The sequence below is a fragment of the Triticum aestivum genome, chromosome 3D (genome assembly GCF_018294505.1).
Source record: "Triticum aestivum cultivar Chinese Spring chromosome 3D, IWGSC CS RefSeq v2.1, whole genome shotgun sequence".
In the NCBI taxonomy this organism is placed as follows: domain Eukaryota; kingdom Viridiplantae; phylum Streptophyta; class Magnoliopsida; order Poales; family Poaceae; genus Triticum; species Triticum aestivum.
Genome location: NC_057802.1, coordinates 562,292,937 through 562,298,379, shown reverse-complemented (window position 1 = coordinate 562,298,379; position 5,443 = coordinate 562,292,937). Strand labels below are relative to the sequence as shown.

The window sequence follows — 5,443 nt, the reverse complement described above, 5'->3', positions numbered from 1 at the left end:
GCACTATGTCGGCACTCAATATTCATTTCCCCATTGAATAAACATTAGGATCATCATTAGTAAGAAGCACAGGTATTTACTCCCTCCGTAAAGAAATATAAGAGCGTTTCGATCACTTAAGTAGTGATCTAAATGCTCTTATATTTCTTTAAGGAGGGAGTACATATCTTGCTGCAACCTACAAACAGAGCAATGCTTTCTATTGTAAAGTAGGGCCCCATATTAAACTGCCAACTGAAATTCACTAAGTGCAAATGAGTTACATGTCATGGTACTTTCTTCTCCAACAAAAAATACACAGCCTCACAATCAACTTACACTGTTAATTAAATTGAGGTACTCATGTGAATGATTTAACTGAACAACAAAAATCAAAGCAAGCACTATGGGGAAGAGTACCCAGACTACACAAAATAAATTAGATGTGCAAATATCTACCTTTTATGTGATTGTCCAGTTCAGTCGTATATATAGCACAAACCATTTTCCTTCTTCCTCGGCTTACAGGTGAGGAATTAACTGGTGAACTGCAGCTCACGGGGCTGAGCTCTACCCATGGCTACCACAAAGAGGATCGATGCCTGCAATGCTCCAATCGAAGGCCATGTCTCTCTGGGCGTCCCTCTCAGGCTCCGGATGCCGCCGGTGCAAGGACTTGATCAACATCCCGGAGGACGCCGTGTTGAGAACTGTGATAGTCGTGGCACTCCTCCTGGATGGCCGGGGCATGGAAGAGGACGCCGGTGTCTGGGACGGCATTGTCGCAACAGCTCCAGGGCTCGACGGTGCTTCTATGGCTTGAAGATAACCTGGCATACATATGAAAAGTTGCTAGCTTATATTAATACAAACCGCAAGGACATTCACAAACCAAGTGAATTTGTTGCACCTTCTCTTAGTGGACATCCCTAGGCCTGTATGTGCTTAGAATAGCAAGTATAGTCTACTGACTGGAAATATTTCATTGAAAGGAGGCTAGGCAAAAGAAGCAGCAGTTTTTTTTCGATAAAGGGTGGATTTTATTGAAAAAGAAGCAGCAGTTAGATGTGCCAGAATAAATAATATTTACAGCTCCAAATCACCAGAAGTTTAAGAGAAAGATTAGAATGTAGGAATTCTATAGAGTTTAAACATCAGCAATGATTTGTTCTTGTTTGAATACCAAGAAGAAAAATCAATTACAGGTACTACTAATCCTTTCTTTAATCCAAAGGAAAAAAAGGCTATCATCTATCCATGCATTTATTCTTCAGTGAACAGAAGCCACGGACCCGTTCAAATTCAAAATCATAGACAACATCGCTCAGAGAAACAAAATACACACCATGAGTGTCAAAAGGCTTGCTTGCTTGTCTATCCTAATGCTCTTCACACAGGACATTATAATCAAAACCAAACATAAACAGGAATCAGAAATTAAGAAATGCCGCCAGTCTGACCAAATCAGATCCACAAATTGAACTTGGCCTCCCGTCTCAATACACAATCAACTATGTAGAGAAACAATCTGACAACTGTTAAACATGCGGGTACTGTACTACTTCCTAATCAGCCATGTACAGATAAGATAGACGATTATTTGCAACAAAAAAATCAAGTAGATAAGGTAGGTTTAATGCCTACTCCATATCATGATATTTGACCTTTGAGCTGCATCCGAGGTATTACAAATTTTCTTTAACTGCGCACTTAACTGAAACTCTAGAGTTCAGTCGGTTCATCATCTTGTATTATTTCACTACAATGATTGAGGAAGTATCAGTAATGTATCCCACAGTTATTTGCAGGATGAACTGACTAATCTGGATAGCAATCACATGTAAGTACATTTTTTCATATAACGGTCAAAGAAAAATCTTTATAGTAAATTTATCATTTAACTAAAGCACCGGTGGTCAAAGAGAAATCTTTATAGTAAATTTATCATTTAACTAAAGCACTGGTTTAGGCAACAAAGGCAGCGTGTCAGTTTCTAGAAAGGATAATAAAATAAAACACAGATGCAGGTCTGGATGTCTACCATGATCCAGTTGCACAACGGAGGCTCAAACTACTGAGCCAAAACTGTATATTCAAAGGTTGAACTATGAATTGAATAGCTAATACAATCTTCTGAATGAACAGGCAAACTTATATATTCTAAATAACAACTTATAAATCTTGTTCGTGCAAGCAAACAATACTGCATGCGGAATAAAAAAAAGAGTCTTATTATTATATTAAATAACAGTAGTGACTACAATGAGAGATCAATCCAAGCAGTGCAATAGGGACTATTGCCGACTTGAGGTAAAGATCAGAACAAGAGAAACAAAAGGGAAGTGCTCACCATTGAGAAAATCCTCAGAGATTGGCATCCCCAACTTTACCTTCCCTTTAGAAACAAGGGTGACGAACCTTGAGCTCGACAATTCCGTGCCCCCAATGGTTGACGGCTTCATCAGCTGAAATCACAAGTCACTTGCAGAAAGCTAATTAATGGTGCGGTGCTGCTGAAACTCGAGTCTTCAAAAATGTGAATGAAAAAAAATCAGCTTTCATTGCAATAACATCAATGTCCACATCAATCTTCCAGTAAAATCAGAAGATGTTCAGTATTTTGGTACAAAATTGCGGGCCGTCATTTTCTGACATATTCCTTTGCACAATCATAATCTAAAACATGACTGCACGTCCTCGGTACGGGACAGCGGCATCCGCGGCTGTGGGCAATGCATCCGCATCTGCAACTGCTGTGAGCAGTACTGTCTAGAGGATTAGAGCGCTCTTGCATGGTGATGGATGGGACGGTATCCCGGCGACCGGCGTCGGCGTGGGAGAAGGTGTCTATCGACAGAGAGTATGGGATAGTACGCAACGGCTGCTCCAGCAAACTTCATAAATTGCCTGGCCGCGTCCATACCACTTGAACGAACCCACTGGAAATAGGAACATGATCGTCATCCTTGTTGGTCTTGGCTGTGTCATCCCAGAAGCAGTGCGCGAGCGCCCGCCACTGGTCGCCGTCTTCTGGCACTACACCGACCTCTAAGCTCATCACGAACTGATGTATCCTCATCACTGCAAACATGCAAACCTCCATTCAATCCAGAGTTCAGAAGTAGTAGCTAAATGCATCAATAAGGGCAACAATCTATGGTGCCTGGATTCCGAAACACTTTTCACAAGTATAGAAACACAATGGACTGAACTGAATTTTTTTTTACCTGTGGCCGTTCTGACATTACGCCGAACACCTGGTCTGCATTGGAGCAGTCGTCACACAGAGGTGGGCAGCTACGCCCAAAATGATGCTTGGGACATGGCAAGCTCCTCCATGTTGAACTCCACCTGCGTGAGTAGTAAGTAAGCCACCGGAAGAAAGGACTGGCGGAGCGGGACAGACCATGGTCGCCGCCGCACTTGTTATCCGGCATATGAACATCCACTGGCTGAGACGGAGGCAGTGTGGACGGCGGAAGGAAGTGGGCAGGGGCATGAGACACCGGTGGAGGACGCAGGGCGCCGGTGACCGCACCGTCGCGTCCATTCCTTTTTTTTTTTTTTGAGGGACCGTCGCGTCCATTCCGAGCGCTGTTTCCACACAACTAAAGATTCAGCAGAAAACCGGTAATCCATGTTCCCCACATCAGAAGAGGGGTAGGAGAGGCTGGGGAGATCCCCGCTGCCGCATGCCACAGTCACGCCGCAAGTCCCCTCTCAGGGCCACAGCTAGCACGCACCTGCCGCCGTCGCAGCGCGAGGTCTGGTCCTCCTAGCCGCGCACCGCCATCGCTACGTGAGCCCCTTCATGGCCTCCTGCCTGTTGTCGCGGCGTCCTGCGCTGGGCGTCGCCATCACCGCGCAGCTCTGCTTCACGGTCGGATGGGAACCAAGCCGCCGTGGCATGCTGGTGCGTGTGGGCGCTGCGTGATGGGCATGGGCGCTGGAGCAAGCTTGAGAGGCGGGAGCCATTTTATAGGGAGGTACGGCGGTGAAGCGGTGCCTCGACGGTCGAGCCGTGGGCGGTGGAGGCAGAGAGTCCACGCGAGTCTTCGAGAGACGCATCCACACGCGGAGGAAACCGAGAGGAGAAGAGAAAACCAATCCGCAATCTCTATCGACACAGATCGCTAAGTGCACACAAGGCTTACCCCGTAATTTCCCCCACAAATTAACGTGTCATCCATCCATTCGTGCGATTTTCACTGATAAGAAAAAGTCAAAAAAGGATAAAAAAGATCCTGGCGAGGTTTATAATATTTAGAATTAGGTTAAGAGCGTGTGTTATTTTTTCTCCTGTTGCAACGCACGAACTCTTTAGTCCTAACCCAACTTGGTTGCGTCAAAAGAACCCAAGAAGACGGATACAAAAGTCGGGAGATAAGGGCATCTTTAGCGCTAACCCTCAAATTTGCTCCAGCATCTGTTCGCTGATAGGGAGATCAATCGGCGGACACTAATGCCGGGCGCCGACATCCAGCGTTGCCCGCATACATTTCAACGACCATCGAAACAAATCAGACGAAATTTATGCAAACACAATGGATTTCCGTCAACTTCGTATATAATTTACATAAACGGATGAATTTTCGACTTTTTATTTACTAAAAACTATATAAAAAAACTAAACCCTATATCGGATGACCAGCTCGTAAGGGTCGCCGTCTGTGCCCGTGGATGTATATATGGACAACGAGGGGATGCGCGCAGTGGCCGAGCAGGGTTCAGATTGTGTACAGAGGACGTACGTACGGGGTGATGTGCAACGGGTCCTAACCCAACAACGTTGGCGCGTCTCGCGTCAAAAGGACCCAAAAGGGACGGGTACAAAACTCCGGAGATAATGAAGTTTTTTTTTTCTCTGGAAGGAAGATAAATCACAATGGGCAAATTTGGCACTCAAACGTCCACATGCACGTCCAGGCATGTAAACCCTCGTTTTTTATGCATGCAATCATGTCTTTTACTTTGTCTTCAAATTATCTGGTCATATGCATGTGATTGATGAAGATGGAGACAGAGGGGAAAGAATAAAACAAGAAATATGGTTCGGTGTAGGCCGCATCTTTCATGGAGGACACGCCCAGCCCGGACATCCCCATATCCTCGCCATATATGGGCTGGGAATGGGGTGTGGACAGCCTAGGCATATAGCGACAAACTGTCCGGGCTGAGACTGTGTTGCCCTATTCGACGACGTTTGCGAAGGATATGAAGGATCCAGTTATAGATGCTCTAACAAAGTCCCTCTTCCATTGATGCGCAGGACGACGGACTTGAAATATACTATCAACTCTCCGGGCCTGGATTCCCTAAAAATGGGTCTTCAGACCTACAAACTTCTCCTTTGAGGTTTTGTTGGTGGCAACAAGGTATAAGATCGTAATTCGCAGAAAAAAAAAGAGGTATGATGTTAATTGCATGAAATGGAATTCATTTTCGTAATTGATCCATATAACTT

At 45.0% G+C, this 5,443-nt stretch overlaps 1 long non-coding RNA gene across 2 annotated transcripts; it reads right to left on the bottom strand.

The window, feature by feature from the left end:
* Positions 1–234: 234 nt before the first annotated feature.
* Positions 235–4,023, bottom strand: LOC123080499 (uncharacterized). Of its 2 annotated transcripts, XR_006438452.1 has the most exons (4): positions 3,723–4,020; positions 3,207–3,573; positions 2,330–3,060; positions 241–809 (listed from the first exon to the last, which is right to left on the bottom strand). It is a non-coding gene; the product is annotated as an uncharacterized lncRNA (long non-coding RNA). The 2 variants fall into 2 exon arrangements; XR_006438451.1 differs by having other exon boundaries at positions 235–809; positions 3,207–4,023.
* Between the last annotated feature and the right edge of the window lie 1,420 nt (positions 4,024–5,443).